The sequence below is a fragment of the Nannobrachium achirus genome (assembly GCF_963921795.1).
Source record: "Nannobrachium achirus genome assembly, chromosome: 24".
In the NCBI taxonomy this organism is placed as follows: Eukaryota; Metazoa; Chordata; class Actinopteri; order Myctophiformes; family Myctophidae; genus Nannobrachium; species Nannobrachium achirus.
In genome coordinates, this window is record NC_137831.1 from 37,453,554 (window position 1) to 37,474,901 (window position 21,348).

Consider the following 21,348-nt stretch of genomic DNA (forward strand, 5'->3'; position numbering starts at 1 on the left):
TTAGCTATGTGCTGAGAACTCAAAGATACATCACACAAATATATTAACATATTAGGTCGTCCAGCTGCAACACTTGTCTGAAAACACAGTAAACTTCCAAACTCACAGCTGGTTCTTTTCGATACGTATTGTAACACAGACCCACAGTGGGGGAGAGAAAGTGCCTCCTCGCCCGGACTAGTACGCGGCGACGTAGGACCATTTTGATAAATATATTATTTGTAAACAACAACACCTTCTTATTCCCATATGAGATACAATAATCCATCACACAGAAATAAGACAGGAGAGTGATCAGAGTGAGAATGGAATGTTTTACTATGGAGAGAGAGTATTCAAGACAAAGGTACAGAATAATCAATGGTTTGTGCTCTCTCTGACAAATTATGTTTTGACATGAGTTTATGTATGGTCATTTGGTCAGTCAGTGGATGACGTTTCAACAGTTCATAGGATATGTTTTATATATGGATATGGACAAAGAGTCCATATACAGGGTTCCTGGGGGGAGAGATGTCCTTGCTGGTGTCTGGATGACACCAGATGTCCCAGGCCGAGCCTTAGAATACCAAAACAATTCTTGTTGTTTTAGTTACAGGCTCCAGTAGATAAGGCCTCAGTTCTACCAGACATAAGTCTGGCCTTGTAAATGCTGTACATGACATGGCACAGTCACGGGCTGTGCCTTAGGGTCCGGTGGTCATCAATATGTATTGATAAAAAGATGATATGAACCATAACAAAATATCTATCACAAGGAACTTGGAAATACGTGTTAGACAAACCACAAATCATCTGACCAGATGATCAAGTGCTGTAAGCAATATTTGAACTATGTATTTTGTCCCTTTAGCAAAAACTGCACTTTTTTTTTTTTTTAAATACAAGGAACTTGAAAATAGACCCAGACAGCCACAAATCATCTGACCCGAAAGTTCCCGGAAAAAAGTGAACTGAGAAAAGGAAAAAAAAGAACTGAAATGTGCAACATACGGTGAAACTTGATCAAGTGTTGTCATTAGCATTTCACAAGTTCTGTGAATCATTGTTGCATAAGTGTTTGCTGTAAAACACTGTTTTGTTAATGTATCTTGCCTTATTATTGATAAAGGCTTGACACTTTTTGTTAGTTTTCTTTTAACTAAATTATCGACGTAATCTATGTTTGCATTGTTTGAATTAGCAGTATTAAACTGTTAAAAGTTTAGAATATCATGTGGGTCAATTTATACCCCTTGACTTGGATCAACTTAACCCTAGTCTCTCAAGAACAGCCTAACTGAGTTCGAGTTATAACTGAACTCAAGAGAAAAGAGCGACTGAACTTTTCCTTGGCGATGGCTGGCCAGATTGACTTACCCCATAAAGGGCCGTTTATAGTTACGTATGCTTGATTTTGTGTACACTTTTGGGTGAGAGAGTACGTACGGTAGATCCGTCGACATGCAAGGTTCCTCTCTACGTTATTTACGTGCCGACCCGCTCTCAGCTCCAATTCTCCTGTTCGGGCCGTGCGCCACATGGAGGTGGTTCTGCACAGCACACATGTGTAAACCGTAGCATTTTTAGCCAAAATATGTAGAACCACAGAATTTCTTGAACCGACGACCCGAAGTGATGTTTGGTAACAGTCTGGACTGGTTCTGCAGCAGCTGTCTATCGGCAACGTTATCGCAGTAAATGCAACTCCAGGAGAGTACAGATTTAACCACCCGGACTGAGTAATAATTACAAAACACAATGCACTGCACCCGTCTCGCTGTTGGAGGAGAGGTGGTGTGAGTGTGTGTGCGCGCGCGTTTGTGTGTATGTTTTCTCATGCCATTAAAGCCGCTTGAGCCTGTGAGGAGTCGGCAATGACGTTCCTTTTTTCCCGTTTCTTGCTAAAATATATTTCTTGCTGGGACACATAGTTTCAGAACCGCTGTCTTATAAGTAATTTTCCTCACTACTGCCACGGTTGACAAAAGTTCGCCATGGGTAGTTACGTAAATCTTTATCAGTTTTAATCCGTCGGGTTGAGTGTTGTCCGTAAGGTTACGTACAGAGAGAAAAACGGACAGACCTACGGAGCTAACGGATTAAATCACTCTCCCCCTCCGTTTCTAGTGTAGACTTGCGGTCCTTATGTATTACTATGCAAGGTACTTAACCTGGGGCAATCTGAGCCACTTGACCACTTTTTTTATATAACTGATAACTGATCAAATTAATGATAGAAAACATCCTGAATATATCTAGATGTTTAGATTGTACTGCCATCCATTCTTGCTTCCAGGACACGTGAAAGGTGGCTCATCTTACCCCGGCCATTCAACTTCCAACTTCATGTTAACTGAGTTAAGACTCATTGAAAACACAGCTTGCTTCTGGTGACTGACATTGTCCTTCTAATGAATGCCTACATGTGCTGTGTGTGTGTGTGTGTGTGTGTGTGTGTGTGTGTGTGTGTGTGTGTGTGTGTGTGTGTGTGTGTGTGTGTGTGTGTGTGTGCGTGCGTGTCAGTGTGTGTCAGTGTGTGTGTGTGTGTGTGTGTGTGTGTGTGTGTGTGTGTGTGTGTGTGAAACGCACGCACGCACGCACACACACACACACACACACACACACACACACACACACACACACACAAACACAGAACCACAAGGAATGTACGTGGGTTGATACACAGTAGCCTTATTGTGGTTTAAAGTAACTAAGTACATTTACTTAAGTAGCCTACTGTTCTTTTGAGGTACTTTTAATTTACTGGAGTATTTCCAATTGTCAGTGCTTTTACTTCTAGCCTATACTATCTCAGAGGACAATATTGTACTTTTACTCCACTACAATTATTTGAAAACTTTAGTTACTTTCATAGGTTTTGATTATTATTACATTAACCCCTTCAGCCATATATATATATTTATATATATATATATATATATATATATATATATATATATATACACACACACACACACGCGCACGCACGCACGCACGCACGCACACACACACACACACACACACACACACACACACACACACACACACACACACACACACACACACACACACACACACACACACACAAAATGACAACAGACTCTCAATTCACCTAGGTAAAATTCACCTAGGTAAAACTGAATGTATCCTCTTTGGATCTTGTCAGAAACTCAGCAAAGTCGAGAACTTCACAATTAAAATAGGGGACACTGTGATAACAAGAAAAAAACAATCTGCATCCTGGAGGCTAACCTTTCCAGTGAAAAAATGACTACCAAGGTAATCAATAAAGTCAACCGACAAATTCATGTCTTGCATATGGGTTGCCCCGCTTATCAATATTAAACAAGGAATCCTCGTTTGGTTTCACGATGCCCCAGTTGCCTGACCAACTACTTCCTAAAGGTCAAGGATGTCCACGATCACAACATCAGAGGCAGCTCAATGTTCAATGTAGATTTAATACTAAACAAGGATCTAATTCGTTCTCCTGCTATACCACCAACATGTGGAACGCCCTTCTGCAAGCCTAACCCTAACCCTTGCTGCTCTGACATCACGCTCTGGCGTCACTTTTAGGGAAGAGCAGACAACATAAATGGGAAGAGTGTGAAGGGATTATGTTACTCACTCAACTGAAATCCTCCGAACTGTGTTTTTACACATTGAATTTGCTAAGCATCCCGGTCTATTCGCTCGCTGTGGCGCTCGGTGGATGAAATCTAAAGTAAATTCAGTATTATTCCAGTAAACAACAAAGTTTAATCGGAACTCTTCAGGGATCAACTGTTACAGCGCTTCTGTCACAGGTTGGTAAAGTAACCTTTTAAAACAAAACATCTGTCATATCTGTGGTAAATCTGCTATGAAAAATACTGTGGGAACACTATGGTTTGTGTTTGTCTGTATCGGCGAGTCAGGCGACTAAAATAGTCTAGTGGAATTTCTGAAAAATGTGATTGTTAGAGGCATTTTAGGGTAAAAGTTGGGAACCAGTCTATTTTACACAATTCAAGGGTGCTGAATCTGAAAAAAATGGTTCCCAAGCTAATTTTTTATTTTTATTTTTTTTATTTAAAAGGGATATTTCACTTAAATACAAAAACATTTTAACCATGATAGATTCAATGAAAACACCCATCCTTTTTTCTGGTGACTCCGGACGCCCTCCTAATACACGAACAGGCAGTGTTTTTTCGATAACTTTTTTAGTTTCTTTATAATAATTATTTGGGAAAATGAAAAATAAATAAATACAAAAAATAAATTATTAAAAATAAATGAAAGGAGTTATCGAAAGAACATGACCTGCTTGTGTATTAGGAGGGCGTCAGGAGTCACCAGAAAAAAGGACGGGTGTTTTCATTAAATGTATCATGGTTAAAATGGAGTTTGAAGTTACAATGGGTTTGTAAAGGAAGGGGTGTGTCTGATAAAATGAATATCAAATATCTAAATCTAAACTGAATCAAGCAACTCAAAAACTGTCCTGGGTGTTCGCAAAACCTTGATTATATGATAAAATGATCAAAAGTTTTTCGAAAGAGAAATATTGCTTGAATAAATAGTTCAAAATGTACAATTTGGCAGCCACTTTGTTATGCAAATTAGAAGGTCAAAAACTAAAAATTATGATTGGGAACCAGGTTTTTCAGATTCTGCACCCTTGAATTATGTAAAAAGGACTGGTTCCCCACTTTTACCCCCAAATGCCTCTAACCTGCTTATAGAAGGCCTTTTTCAGGATTTCCGCCTGACTAAAATGCCCCTCAGCACAGCCACTGTGAGCCGCAGAGAGCACACAGAGAGCAGTCGAAGAAGCCTACACAGGCTAGTTGTGGAGTGACTGTGGACTTCTTACGGGTTTTGATTCGCTTGGATATTCCTATAACTATATCTGTAGGCTATATTATATTTTTATTGTATATTTAATTTTCTTCATTATATAACAATCAGTGGCGTGGTAGGCAACAGAAATGGGACAGATCCATGTTGATGACATGACTTTATAGAGCTACTGTGTACCGCTTTACGTGATTTTAAGCCAAAATAGGAGCAGTGTTTAATATGTGTTTTGCTAAAATCGGCCAGATGGTCAGAAGATGGGCATGTGAGAAATCAGGGGCGGAGGTTGTGATTTGCCATCCAATTTGCGTGATTTTAGGCCAAAATGTGTAGGAGCAGTGTTCAAAAATGTGTTTTTTTTGCATGTTGTTTACCCCCCCCCCTCACCGTCGCAAAAAAAAGGGCATTTTCTTTTCTCAATGGATACTTTATTTACAGTTTGTCAATAGTACAGTGGTCAGGGCAGGAATTTCACAGAGGCCACGACGGCCATGGGCGTCGTTGCCACTCTCTTTGGCCGTGTGCCCCTCGAAAAATTACATGACATCGAAAAAATCCTTTCGTTTTAAAGCTCCTTCGGACTAGCCTGCTTCCAGACCAGAGACCCCGCCCACTCTCAGAGTGGACTCTTTCTCTGGTCTGGAGCTTAGTACATCAATCGGTTTTTATTTTCGGCTGTCCAATGAGCGCGCGGGGTGGGGGTGGGGGTGGGGTGGGTCTAACGAATATCCAATCCGCGCAGCAGTTGAAACGATTCAAACGAAGTTCACACACACACACACACACACACACACACACAGGCAGGCTGAGGAAGGCACACACACACACACACACACACGCACGAGCGCACTGATTTCACCAAGCTGTTTAATGTTGATTACAAGTTTCTGGTCGCAGTTCTGTGTGGAAGCAGTCACTGGCACAGACAGAGACACACACACAATCACACACACACACTCCCCGACGGTGCGTCGCGTCCACCGTGCGTCTCGATCACCGTGCGTCGCGATCACTCGCGCGCGGACACGCGCGTGCACGCTCGCAAAAAAGTCCCCCGTAAATCGCTCAGAATGGAGCACAGTTTCAGACTAAAGCGTGAGCTGAGTCTGAAATCAGGCTACCTTCGGACTGGAACAATCTGCCTGCTTATATCCGGTCAATATCATCCTTTCATTTATTCAAAACATCGCTGTCCTCTCATTTTGAGACTATACTTGCTCATGTTTTCGTTAACAGTATAATAGATCTCTGACACAATGATTTATATACGTGCTCTGTGTTTTTTGTTCGTCTTATGTTTGTTGTTTTTTATTTTTATTTTGTTGTTTATTTTTTTCCTATTTTTTGTTGTAGTGTTATGTTGTGTTTGCTATGTGTGTATGTATATATGTACTTCGTAAGTATATATGTACTTCGTAAGTATTCTGTAAAGTGCGGAGCTCCTCGAAAACGAGATGTTTCATCTCAAGGGGTTATTCCTAATAAAGAAATTTCAATATATACATGCTCAAATGGCCACAGTGGCCGAGTTGAATGGACATGCTGCATGGACATCACAGCAGTTACTAAACTACTAGGCGGCGACGATGTTTATCTGTCACAGAGGCATGGAGCATGTTTGCAACATGTTCGTTATCAAGCCTACATCCAACACGTGACAAAATAAACTAATAATAAGGCTTATTGGACAAGCTAGAACAGGGAACCAGCTGATGATTATGTGATGGAAATAATCCCCCCGCCCAGATGTGTGGCGAGAGAATGTGAGTGAACAACAAGTTGGTCGGCTGTGTACACGTACCTAAACTCTAGCATTAGCCAAACCGAATCCATACAAAAAATGTAAAAGGGGTTTGCCCGCTCGTTTGCGTGCGACGCTCGCGTGTATGCGCGATTGCGCGTGATGCTATAGCGTGCATGCGTGTGCACACGTTTGTTTGCACGTATGCGTGTGCACGCATTTGTGTGTGTGTGTGTGTGTGTGTGTGTGTGTGTGTGTGGTACATGCTTATTTATTTACCTATACTGGACTGGTGGTTCTGCAACTTCAGCAGGTGTTCTTTAGTAATGTTAGGCTGTGGCTACTGGGTTGTGGGTTCCGTTGGATGAACTGGACATTGTCTACTGCCTGGTGTTGTCTTACTATACTGTACTGTATGTAGTGTACTAGTGTAATGTACTGAGATCAGTTGGTTGAACTAGACATTGGTTATATAACCAGGACATAGACAGGTGGGATTTCTGAAAAATGTGATTGTTAGAGGCAGTTTGAGGTAAAAGTGGGGTACCAGGCCATATTACATAATTCAAGGGTGCTGAATCTGAAAAACATGGTACCCAAGCAAATGTATTAGTTTTTAACCTTCTAATTTGCATAACAACATGGCTGCCGATTTCTTCAATAACTATAACAAAACAAGCAAAACTGACAAATAAAGTGTATATATATATCTATGTCAGAAAATGTGTGTACTGTGTAAGTAATTAGTGGTACACCTAAGTATGCAAATTAGAGCCCACCATTACAGAAAATGGTTTAGTACTCAAAGTACTGGTTTAGTACTATGTGTAGCAGAGTAGTTTAAAGCCTTGGCCTATCCCTTTGGGGTATTAAATAGTTAAGATTTTATACTTTCACGTGGGAGGCCCGGGTTCGAAGCCCAGCTGTTACATACGCATACCCTTATTTTCTTTTATTTTCTACTTACCTGTATTTTTGGCATTCTTGGGACATCTAAAATATAGGTTTAAATGATCCCATGTAAAAATCTTGCGAAAAGTATACATTTGGTCCCTGATAACTAAAATCTATATTGAAGTAAATGGATTGACATACCATAAATAGCCTTTATGAGGATTTCTGCCTTGTATCATCCCCAGAATGAGTTACAGCCATACTGACACATGGGTCTAGTCACCCTAGTGCTTTTGAACACATGTAGCAGAGTGACTCAGCCTGATGGCCTCAAAAGTCTAGTATCTGTCCAAGCAGAATTCCCCAAATTCTCCTGCCGAAAACAAACAAAGAAGGAATTGAAACCGCTGCCATATGTGTGTGTGCCTCACATAACCTTTGTTCCTTTTTTTGTTAAAGACAAGGAACTTGCAAATACGTGTTCAGACAAACCACGAATCATCTGACCAGATGATCAAGTGCTGTAAGCAATATTTTAACTATGTATTTTGTCCCTTTAGCAAAAACTGCAGACAAGGAACTTAGACCCAGACACCCACAAATCATCTGACCCGAAAGTTTCCAGAAAAATCACACCCGTGTGAACTGAGCGGTGGTTTTCATGTTGATGGGATGAGTGTAGACATACTGTGTACCGATTTGCGTGATTTTAGGGCAAAAATTGTAGGAGCAGTGTCCAAAAATGTGTTTTGCAAGAATCGGCCTCATGGTGGCGCTAGAAGAGGGCCATGTGAGAAATGAGGGGTGGGGTCTCCGTGCCGGCAAGGCGGACGAATAGGTACCGGCCCCGGCTGTCCCGGTCGCTCCTAGCCGGAGTTACGGCATTTTATGTGAGCTGCAGTGTAGGGGGTCCTCCACTGGGGGCGCCACCACTTTTGCATCCGTTCTGGAGCACCAGGAGTGGGTGGTCCCCGGGAATTCCCCGTGAGCAGCCCCGTTGGGGTGGTCATTTGGTCAGTTTAGCACATTTGGTCATTTTTTACATCTGGGGGTCCCCCAGGGACCTGGGGGTCCCTGGAGCTCCGGGGGTCCTTGGAGGTTGTAGTTTGGCAGGTAAGGAGTGTGTGTGCAAAATTTGGCATGGATCGGGGCAGCGGTTGCGGAGATATGAGCAGGGCAAGAGTGTGACGTGTGAGGTGTGACAGACAGACTGACTGACGGACTGACGGACTGACGGACGGACGGACTTACACTTTGTGCAGGGTTTGATAGTAAATGCGACCTACGGTCGCAATCATGATTTCGTAGCCAGGGCAACCAAAGTTACTATGACCTGTAATCTTTAGCCTGACCCTACAGTATCCGACCAAAATGTGGTCTCCTATATACTGTAAGTTCAGTTCATAATATATAACCTTATATGGTCATATGAGCGTCATACACAAACCAGAATTATGTATCATAATTCATATCTAACACTGTAAAACACTGTTTTGTTAATGTATCTTGCCTTTATTATTGTCTTCAAATGTAAACAAACATGGCTGCCATGTTTGAAAGATGGGGTTTGTCTGGGTGTCAAACATGCATTTTCGCGATCGCGATCATGCCTAGTAGATAGTAGGAAGTACAACAAATAAAATAAAAGAGAATAATAATCCAAAAAATAAAATAAAAATCTTTAAAAGAAAATTAATGCAATTTCGGCCCCAACTCGGGAAACTCAGGCCGTGGCACAAAGATTTTCCAGACCCTTATAGTAACTCTGAGGTTCTCTCACCAGGTCCAAGTGTTTTTCTTTTTCATAACAGGCAGTTTTGTCCATTTGCCCGACCTGACCACAGCTCCGGAAAGGAGTGGTTGGTTACAGAGATAATCTGCTTGTTTCTATCGCTCGAAAATAAAACAAATTCGGTAAATGTCTGTCCGTACGTAATGCCAGTAGTCGCTACAAAGTGTCAATTCCCACTGGGCGCCGTCATTATTGTGTACAAGCTGACACTTCTGCATGCGCACTGGGTCAATAACACCCAGAAGTCTTGCGAGAGGAGATTTCAAGTGTGAGTTCAAAGTTCACAGCTTGCCTTGTACACAATAACAGTGGCGCAGTGGGAATTGACACTCTGTAGCGACAATGTCTGTTACGTACAACAGACATTAACTTGTGATCAGTGCTCTTTTACAGACCAGCACCTATTTCATTGGATCCGGCACCTGCTTGATTTGGAATCAAGGATCCGGGACCTTCCCTGTCAATAAAAATCTATAAATATTTTTTTAAATCTCTGTTCTCTCTGTTTTATTTTGTTCTGATGTGACCCTTATTTGCTTATTTTTTAATATTTTTATAAATGTATCCTCGAAAATCCTCGATCGCCCCTCTCTATCTCTCTCGCTCCCTGTCTCTCCCTAACCTCGCCTCACCAGACTTTAATTCTGAGAGAAAGCCTGGTGATCGTTAACAACGGGCGGTTTGATCCGTTCTAGGCGGAAACCACAAGCCGAAGACGCGGCGTCGCTTTGTTTTGGTTCCCTCCGTTTGTTTCCCCAATCCCTATTAATATGCTCGAGTAGCCTAGTGTAGTCTTGCCAGTCGCTACGAGTTGGAATAAAAGATCCATATTCCAAACACATTTTTCAAAAGCAAAACTATTAGTCTGGGAGCCGTGGGGGTGAACGTGGATTCGCCTGTAAAAGTTTTTTTCTCAACTGATTCTTGTAGCTTGGGGTCACCTCTTAAGGATTCAAGATGATGACCAGTGATATGCATTGAGCATTTTTTATTATTAATAATAAAAAATGCTCAATGGATATCACTGGTCATCATCTTGAATCCTTAAGAGGTGACCCCAAGCTACAAGAATCAGTTGAGAAAAAAACTTTTACAGGCGAATCCACGTTCAGCCAAAAATCACCATTTGGCTCCCGGACTATATGCCACATCAAGGAGTTTATTAGGTAGGCCCTAAAAGTATGTCATTGAGCGCAGGGAATTATTTTGGGTTAAAACTGAATCCGGTTTGATAGTTCCGGCAAATTGTAGTCCGTGGGGTACTACAATATGATGTTAAGTGGTTTCCTCTCCCGACCGGATCAAACCTCGAAAAGTTAAGTGATCCCAGACTACTCTCTCCCTGCCTCGGCTGCCTGCAAAGCGTCCCTCCCCTTCTCTCTCTTTCACTCATACACAGTCACACACTCTTGTGGAGTCACACAGTCAGATTCTCTATCTCTCTCTCTCTCTCTCTCTCTCGCTCACCTACATAGATATTACATAATATAGGCTACTAACCTTTCTTTGTATAACCATGCTTTTTCTGATCTGTTGTCATCTCGAACTGGATAATCTATAATCCATGGGGCTGTGGGTTGTTTGTTTGCTATTAGATTAGCTATTGATTAGAAATCGCTTGTGGATGTTTTCAAGTGTAGGTTAAATTAACCTACTGTTGACTGTTACGTTTGCATTGGGGTTGAAAACAGCTGTGGCCTGTTAAGTTCCTCAGTGCCCAAAATGCACATTTTCACTTCATAGACATTATTAGCTGAAATGAACGAACGGCACCTGTAAACTTTTCTGTCTTTGGGATAGCGAGTGTGTTCTGTGTTAGTGTGTGTGTGTGTGTGTGTGTGTGTGTGTGTGTGTGTGTGTGTGTGTGTGTGTGTGTGTGTGTGTGTGTGTGTGTGTGTGTGTGTGTGTCCAAGTGAGTGTTTTCTATCAAGCAGCCTACTTCCCAGTATCTCACTCCAAAACCATGAGGACAATGTTATTTTTTCCATCCTGAATGACAGCAGGCCTAATATTATTATTGCATTTAGTCTACATTGTGCAAGTTGAAAGTCAAAGTTCTATTTTTTGCCTTTTTAGCCTGGATATTTTATTTTTTTCTTGAATTTTAATGTCTTTAGTTTGCAAATATTAACATGAAGCTAAAACTAGGCTACAGCTTTTTTTTTTACATATCATGAGACATCGTTATCGAGGCTTTCAACAACATTATAGAATATCAAAGGCTTTCCTAAATCACACAGCCTTAGTGCTGACCTATTTTGTCAACTACTGCTGCTCATGCAGAGAAACCTAAAGTTCAGATTAAAATATTTTGCAAATATCAAGTTTGGGTCATTGTCAATCTTTACATCAAGCCAATTGGAATGGAATGGAAATGAACACAACTATCATCAGCATGATAAGGCTATAGTCGGGGATCCACATGCCCAAAAGCTCAAGGAATAGGGTTGAACCTGTGATGTTCTGCCGCACTTTTTATTTCTGTTTTATCTATTAGTTTGGTCATTAAGGTCTTAAAGGGGAAGACCACCCATTTTCAATATTGAACTATGTCATTAATATACCTTAGAGGAGTTGTGTGGAAATAGAAAAAAAGTTCCCCCCCTTCTGTGTTGCCTAGAACTGGAGGATTGATTTTGGGGTTTGTATTGTAAAGTACAATGTGTGATGTCATCAAGTTGTACTTTACAATACAAACACCAAAATCAATGCTCCAGTTCTAGGCAACACAAAAGAGGGGGAACTTTTTTTCTATTTCCACACAACTCCTCTAAGCTATATTAATGATACAGTTCAATATTGAAAATGGGTGGTCTTCCCCTTTAAGGTCCACAGAATGAGAGGCCTGCTCTGCCAGAAACATCGCGAAAAAAAGTTATGGACATTTGTATATTTCTGTCCCATTGACTCCACTAGAAATATTTAAAAAAAGAAAATAAATCTGCTTTAAGTAGCATGTGAGGGGTCAAACTAGGGGTTCTTCGTCATTCTGAATCCATTGCAAGCATTTGTTTTGCATGAGAAACATTCCTTGGGCAAAATATTGGCAACTAAACACTGTGAAAAGTTTTTCCACTTTACACAGTTCTGAGTGGCCAAAATCTTGCTCAAGGAATGTTTTTCATGCAAAACAAAGGCTTGCAATGGATTCAGAATCATGAAGAACCCCAAGTTTGACCCCTCACATGCTACTTAAAGCAGATTTATTTTTATTTTTGTAATATTTCTAGTGGAGTCAATGGGACAGAATTATACAAATGGCCATAACTTTTTTTTCCGCGATGTTTCCGGCAGAGCAGGCCTCTCATTCTGTGGACCTTAATGACCAAACTAATAGATAAAACAGAAATAAAAAGTGCGGCAGAAAATCACAGGTCCCCTCCCATTTTGGTGACTGGATCCCCGGCTACTATGTATTAATACCACGCTATACAAAGCAAAAGATGGTGCTACCTAAAGCTAGCCTTACACCTAACAACTTGGAAAAGATTTCCCAGTCGTAATAAAATCGAGACGAGTCACGGCGCGCTCCTGTGATTCGGTCGTTACTCAATTCTTTAAATGTGAGGTAGTGGTCCGACTCGATTTTTACCCCGACTTGAGACCCAGATTCTGTTATGGCCCTCTTACATCTAACGACTTTGAAAAGATTTTGGAAAGATGTGGGAAAAAGACTCTCCAAAGACTTAACGATGATTTTTAAAAGGTTTCAGTTGTTAAATGTGAGATGCCTCTAAAGATTTTGTAAAGACTGGTTCAAGATTCCCTTTTATTTACTGAAATAGGCCTATTATAGCCATGCCCATGTGTTCATATTCCTCTGACTAGTAAGTACATTTACTTAAAGGAGTAGTTCACCACTTTTCAACCTGTCTTCATATAATAGGTCCTCACTAATATTCATGATAAAATATCACAATTTTTTTCTGCTCAGTCCAAGTCTCCTAGGAGAGCTGTGGGAAGTTCAGAATCCATCGTCTTGTGACATCATTTTCCCGCCCAAAAAAAAAAGATTTTTTTTTTTTTTTTTGAAAATAAATATTTAGATTTTTTTTATCACAAGAACAATGGCTTCCACTTTAAAATTGCAACTTTTCAGGAATAGAAAGCCTTCAGTTTCTGACCTGCCCACAGCCCTCCTCTGAAAAAAAAAAAAAAAAAAAAAAAAAAAAGGCTATTTTTGAGTGAGGACCAATTATATGAACATAGGTTGAAAAGTGGTGGAGTGCCCCTTTAAGTACAATTGAGGTAATTGTACTTTACTTGAGTATTTCCCGTTTTCAGTACTTTTACACTACACTACATCAGAGGAAAATATTGTACTTTCACTACACTACTTTGAAAACTTTTGTTACTAGTTTCTTTCTATCGATCTACAAGCTCACACCGCGTTGCATTGCAGTATTAGCCTGATACTTCAGTTCGCACATCACCACCCCCTGTTGGTGGGTGGTTTGTAGTGTGGACTGAAGCTGCACATATTTTATTTTATTTTGAGCGCGCCTGAAGAGCGGGCGCATTGAATGGGCCAATCAGGGTTGTATGCTTGGGGCACGTGGTTTGGCTGCTCCGGTCCCAGCCCCCTCCAAACAGAGCTCTTGAGCTCACGTGAGACTCGCTTGTGGACTCTGATTGGTGTCCTCTGCCCACGTGAGAGTCTAGTGGACTCTGATTGGTCCGTGAAAACTGTCATGGCGGAGTCAGACTCGACTCGTATTATTTTAATAAACTATGAAATAGTGCCGTTTAATCACGTTTTAATACCATTTTGCACTAACGTTAACATGCAGACATATAATATGTTATGAGAAATAACGTATTTTTGCAATGTCACGCCATGTCGCCGTCGCGTGTGTGTGTGTGTATGTGTGTGTGTGTGTGTGACGTCAATAGGCTTTAGCCCGCCCACGCCGAAGTAGAATCTCCGTCCGAAATCTCAGACTCTCTCCCGAAGTGAAACGTAGTGTGAGATGTCTGGCGCTCGCAGTCAGGCAATCGCAGTATTGCAGAATTGCTACTTTTACTTAAGTAACATGTGAGTACTTTTTCCATCACTGCGTCTGCATGCACACACATGAGCTCCGCCCTCCCTCAGCCCTATCTCTTTCCTCTCCCTCTCCATAGCCGGCGGAGATTGATCTTTTTTTTTTTTTTTTTTTACTCTATAGATAATCAGCACACTCTGCAGTTTTGCACCAATACCTTCTCGGCCTAGATAATGTGCAATGCAATATCTGGTTTTCTTCTTCTTATGTTTTGTTTCTGTATTGTCTGGAAAACCAAAGTGCAGTAACTACTGTACATTTACAATTACCTCAAGAACAGATATACAATTAATGTAATTCACTTATATGCCGATATCTTATTTGGCTGACCAGTTTTTTTTTAACCCATTTATTAGTTAATTAATTTTTCTATAAAATATTCCATAAAACCGATTGTGAGCTTGTAGATATTTGAAAGATGTTGAACAATCTTGAAAAATGTGGAATTCTTCTTAACAATTGAACACAAATCTTTACTTATTGTAACTTACCGTGCCGACCGTTCCGAGGTCGCCAGATTTGACTGGGGCCGAGTAGGTGTTGGTGCCGACCATTGCCGTATTCACTCTGCATAGCTGTCAAAAGTCATTAAAACCAAAAACTTCCTAAAGTAAATCCTTTCTCTGAAAGGATTCATATGAGAAGAACGGGAATTGGGAATGTAGTTTTGACAATGAATTTAACATAAAAGTACAGATTACAGAATGATACGTAACAGTGAATCACATTCACCACCACGGGTCATTGCCATTTTGGCTTGTGGTTGGAAATGTTGGTCAAAATTTAAATTTTGCCACGGACATACAAAATGAGCGAACAATAATATTACCAAAAACACAAAGAGCTAGCCCCTAATAACCATAACAGGTCTGTAACTTTGAGAGTGTTCAAATGGAACAAAATGAACCGTACAGGTCCATTAGGTTCCATTTGTACACTCTCAGAGTTAAGGGGGTCCTTGCAAATAAAACATTTGAGAACCTCTAGTGGACTCCACAGTGTCGGGGTAAATCAGTGTCATACATATTCTGAAGCAAACCTGGAGACTTGACATTCAGCAATTGGGTCTCGTGATCAAATAAGAACAATAACACGATAATGGTGTGTAAACAAATGATCAAGATAGAATTTGGTCTGTTTAAAAATAATTAATGAATATAATTAACTAGCTACTATACATTTATATAAAGAACATTTTCATAATTTGATTACTATTACAATAATGAAAAAACAAACACATATACCTCCATTGATTCCAGGAGGGTGGAATGTCTTTCTTCTTCGTTTCTTTCTTTTTTTAATAACATTTCTGCTTGCTTGTCCTTGTCAGGAAGTATAAATACAGTATAATGGTTAGGTAATTGCATTGGGATTATGCTGCATAAACAGCACACATAATCAGGTACCGGTACGTTATAGGTTGATTTTGCAGAGCTGGTGATAGAAAAAGCCGCTATACAAGTGATGTGAATCTGGCTCTATTAACCATATATTTCTTTGTATGTTAGTTATAGTAGTATGGTCAGTGGTCACTGTATGCAGACATGAAGTCTACAGTACAGGAACAAATGGTGATATTTACATACTGTAGGCTTAACTTAATTATGTCTTCAGCAGCTCTGTTCTCCAAGCTTCAAGGTCAAGCTTCAGGGTGTCGCCACAGGGAACCTCCTCCATTGGAGTATGTTGTTGAAGAAGACGTTTGATCTATTCAGGTTGTCTGGGAGTAGTGACCGCCTCTGTTTTACATGCATGTACTTGTTATAAAAGATGTCTTGAAAGTGTTGTCATTGTGAGCAAATTTAGGCACGCCGAGGCTGCTTGAGCCAAGGGCTCCATCTGGAAACTCATACTCTGCAATAAATTGACAAAGAACCTGCACTGCCTGTCTTCTCTCGGCCACTTCATCATCAGAAAAGACTTAAAAAATATTCAGGATTCGCTCACTCATTTTCAGCCTAATTCAGTCTCAAAATATACAACACGAGCTCACAACACGTCACATTGTACAAGCTCACAGATAGTAGATCAGATATTTTCACTGGCATGCCGACATGACAAGTCATTATCATACTCTGCTGTAGTAAATATACATGATCTTTTCTCTTTTTAAATTGTCCACATTAATCTACAAAAGACCTTGTTGAAAAGAGAGCCAGCCTTGAGCAGCTTGTGCTGAACTCCAGCTGCAGACAGTAGACAGCCCTTTCTTAGATACATCTCTATCTATCTTTCACATAAATCATTAAGTAACAGGGAAATCGTTTGAAATTAGATGTTTGTTTGTTTTTATCCTTTTCTTTTTTAACATTATTTTCTCTGGTCCCAGTACATCCGGGGACAATAATGTAAATTCAACTCTGGACACCCAGTATTATCCATTATAAACTGTGTCTCCTTTCTGTCAATCTCAAGTGTTGCTGTGTGTCACTGACAAAATGCTGCCCTGTCTCATTCAATCTTCTGATTAGCATAACATTTAGATGATCTACATTTTCCACTCTCCTGGCCTGCTCCACTCCACAGTCAATCCCACCATCCTTTACATTAGAAATGCTGCCTTTCTTATAATATCTTTTTCTTTACATTTTTGTTATGGTTTTTGTTTACACTGCTTCCATAGCAAATGCATGGGAAGCATCAAAATGTTCTAACTGTAGTTTGGAGACAACCTCACCAGTAATTCTGAACTGTGTTCATTCTTTTCACCCCTACAGAGAACCCAAAACCAGTCAGTTTGGAGCAGAGTGTTGCCACTAACGACACGTTTTATAAAGGTATGTTGTTTATTCCACAATGTGTAGAAATGAATCCACAGTGTTGTCCACAGGGTCAACACTGCGTCCATTGATGCTGCATGGCTGCAGCAGTAAGACATTATTTAAATAGGCATCATCATCATCATCATCATCATAGCCTACATTGTGTTGTAAAATGTAATTGCCTAAAACAGTGGTTCTTAAGCTTTTCAGGCCCCGACCCCCAAATAATCATATTTTAACTGGGGATCCCCCCACCCTAATGAGCACTAAGTGTTGAGGCACGGTTCTATTGTGAAAACAGCATGCTCGCCTCACGTTGCGAGGCATTGTGAACATGTAGATCGGCTATTTTCAAAATTTCTGCCTCTAATATTTGAAATTGTGAAAAAAATTGGTGAAAATAGCCGATCTACATGCTCACAACGCCTCGCAACAGTTTCTGCCTTTGACAATTTGGCCAATGTTTAATTTTACATTTTAAAGGTATTAAAAAGTCCTTAAATTGTCACTTTAGAAATGTTTAGATACCTTCTCTACGCTTAAACTTTGTGTTGGTTTGTTTACTGTTAAGTGAGAAAACAATGTTGCACATTAAGTAAATCATCTGGGGACCCCCCAAACTAATTTGGGGACCCCCTGGGGGTCCCGTCCCATTGGTTGAGAACCACTGGCCTAATATACAGTACAGCTGGATATCGGATACAAAATAACAGAGAGAGAGAGAGAGAGGGGGGGGGGGGGGAGAGGGAGAAGGGGGGGGGGAGAGAGAGAGAGAGAGAGAGAGAGAGAGAGAGAGAGAGGGGGGGGGGGGGGGGGGGGGAGAGAGAGAAAGAGAGAGAGAGAGAGAGAGAGAGAGAGAGAGAGAGAGAGAGAGAGAGAGAGAGAGAGAGAGAGATGCAGAAGGAAAGAGAGAGGGGGAGAATACAATCATATCTTAATTTACACTTAGGTTTGTCATCATCATTCTTTCTAAAAATGACACCAAAACTGAATTATGCTTCATGTGTTCTTGTGGCTAATGTAGAAATACAGGACAACTGAACTGAAAGTCTGAATTCTACTCTACTAGATTATTGTACTTGCCCGAGTGTGTTTAAAATAATGACATCTCCCCCATTATTTAAACAAATGGCATTGTCAACAAAATGTAAAATATGTATTTATTATTCTTGAATTGAAAGCAAATTAAACCCGTTAATGCAATTGTTTATTTTGTCTCCTAAGAACCTGAACCTGAACCTGTGAAAGAGACACCTGTGGGAGGGATTGTTTGAGGCATTGTTGTTGTCTTCCTTGCAGTGGGTTTGGTGCTGGCTGTGAAATATCGTGGTACGTTTCTCTACTGCTTACAACATTACACATAAAATACAACATGCTTACAAAGTTACTACTCAGCTGCTACATGCAGTGTCAAATAGTTTAGTGTGTGTGTGTGTGTGTGTGTGTGTGTGTGTGTGTGTGTGTGTGTGTGTGTGTGTGTGTGTGTGTGTGTGTGTGCGTGCATGCGTGCGTGTGTGTGTGTGTGTGTGTATACATGCACGTGAAACCTAATACCACTGTTGTGTTATGTTATCACTGTTTGAATTCCATCTCAGATCATATAAAGAAGATGTCTTCTCCTAAAGGTGAGCTCTGATTGGAATGTAGAGGTGTGGCTGCTTTGGTATTGAACAGTATAGGAAGCTAGGCTGATTATTAACAAGACTGACAGGCAGCCTACAGCAGCTGAGGCTTATGCCTCCTGTGGCCTGCATGAACTAACACAATGCTTCATAATGAACAGCCACTTCACACCAGCTCTGCTGTGAAGACAGTGTGCGGGACACCCATAATAATATTTATAAAATATTTTTGTCATTATGAAAATAATATTAGTATAAATATAGCATAACACATGATATGTGTGTGTTCATCATTAACCTCCAATCATCAGGGATTATTGTTCCTGCTTGCTGTGACGACTGAGTTGTTATAAAGTGAGAATACTTAATGTTGTTAGTAATCACAGTGTTGTAGAGCTGCAACTATCCATTCTTTTCTCAGCGATTATCAATTACAAGTTATTAATCCATTAATCGAGGAACGTTATGTATCAACAAAACGATTAACAATGTGCATTACTTTATACTTCGTCACACAATGGTGCCGTGCAAAAATAGTAAAAATAGCAGATCTACAAGCTCATAACACTAGCCCTGAATGACCATAAGAGGTTCTAACTCTGAGAGTGTTCAAATGGAACCATTTGTACACTTTGTCAGAGTTATGGGGGTCCTTGCACTTAAAACGTTTGAGCACCATTAGTTAGTACTAGTTCATTGAAAATGTGCCATAGTGTCATAGAAAGAGGCTTTGCACACAGATGCAATTATTAACTGCTGTGTTTTTTCCATTTGCTGCATGATTAACAAACGTTAGATTTGGTGTACAAGGCTGTGCGGAGTTACTAGTTACTTTGCAGTAATAGTGGCTATTTGAAAATAGCAGATCTACAAGCCCACAACACGATGCGCTGTAAGTCTGATAGATCTGCTATTTCCAAACATTTTATACTTCTACTTGTAGGCTACTTTACTTGCGCCAACACTTTCATACTCAGTAGGCTACATTTTGCCTTAGGGACTTTTACTATTTCTACTTTGCAGTATTGATACTTTTACTATTCTACTCGGCACTGCCCCGGAGCCACTTGCCACACAGCAAATTCGTAGCCGGTGTGCATGAGAACATAGAGAATCATTGTTTTCTTTTAAAAAATGAAATCCTCTGTTTTCTCCGTGTGAAAAATCGTGTGTCTGTGACCGTGTGCAAAGCCCTTAAATCAGTGTCATATTCTGAAGATATCCTGGAGACTTGACATTTAGTAATTGGGTATTATGATTAAAATAAGAGCAAATGGTGTGTAAAACCGACAATATTGTCCACGGACACATTTGTCCGTACGGACATGTTGATGACCAATGAGCTCCATGAATATGACAACATGCTGTGTCTAAAAGTAGGATCACATTCTTAGGACTGATGTAAAAGTTGCCTCTAAAGTATCTGGCACACAGATGAATTTTCAACAGACAGGTGCTCAACAAAGCTCTGTTGAATCGTTCCGATGCTGCTCACCCATTAAATAAAGAATATGAACTCCTTCCATCTGGCCACCGTTTGCGAGCTGCTTGTGCCACAACAAACAGCCACAAATATTCATTTGTTCCTGTGACTATCTGCGCACTGAATGCTGCTCTGGGTAGGTCCAGGAGGCAGGAGATAACCTATTCCTCATATGTGCACTTTATTGGTATTTCCTATAAGTAGATTCACTTTCACGGACAATGTGCACTTTATTGCATGGCACTTGAACCTTGATTTCACTACCACGAGAGGCTTGATAAATATACTGTAGACCCAGGTAATGAAACAGAGTCATAAAGTTTGTCTCTTCACGTGGCAAAACCTACAAGAAAATGAAGTAGGGATGCAACAGTTCATTAAACTAATCAATTAAATCAATTATAATACATAATCAATAATTGAATAATATAACTGATTCATAATTGATCCCTACTTTAAAGCAAATCAAAACATAAAGAAGTGAAAATATCACAAAGGGCTGTGTGCTTGTAGATCTGCTATTTTCAACACTGTTGTGCAATGAAGTATAAAGTAATGGTTGTTCATAATTATATAAAAATAATATAATTTATTTTTAAAAAATGCGCTTCTCGACTATTAGATTAAAAGAAATTTGATCAATAGAATAATAGAAATGATTGATAGTTGCAGCCCGAAAATGAAGCTGGTGTTTATTTCATAGCTTGACTGTAAGAATGTGAAATTAAACAGATCTTTTCCTCTCTACTCGGCAGCAACTGATTCAATGAATCTGAAGAAGAAAATGAAAGCAGTGTTTTTCTATGTATTTCTTATTTGACTGCTGCCATCTCACAGTGACAACAAAAACAACATCATCAAGCTTTCATAAAGCATGGTTGTTGTGTGTTTTATTTGATCATAAATGCAGAGAATTGAAGACATGTTTAGGAGGTCTGGTCCTGTGCTCAGACGTCCACATGGAGACTGGTCTGCTATAAGGACATTGCTCCATGAGGAACAACATTTATTCTGTCTTTCTTTGTAATTCTTTGTATTTCTGTTGGATGCAGAGCTCTAATTTAGCATCACACCCAGAGAACTGCTACTCATTTGTTCATGGCAATTGCTGACTTGTGTTTTGTGTCTCTTTGTGTGGTGTGTATGTTTATGTGCGTGTGTGACTGTGTGTGTCTGTGTACT

General features: G+C 40.2%; 1 long non-coding RNA gene across 1 annotated transcript in view; it reads left to right on the forward strand.

Moving 5' to 3' along the window:
* The first annotated feature begins 3,672 nt into the window (after positions 1–3,672).
* Positions 3,673–21,348, forward strand: part of LOC308280369 — a 39,307-nt gene continuing 21,631 nt past the window's right edge. Inside the window, exons 1-4 of the long non-coding RNA XR_013961721.1 lie at positions 3,673–3,791; positions 17,017–17,076; positions 18,286–18,390; positions 18,657–18,686. This is a non-coding gene — a long non-coding RNA (uncharacterized lncRNA). The remainder of the gene's footprint in view (positions 3,792–17,016; positions 17,077–18,285; positions 18,391–18,656; positions 18,687–21,348) is intronic.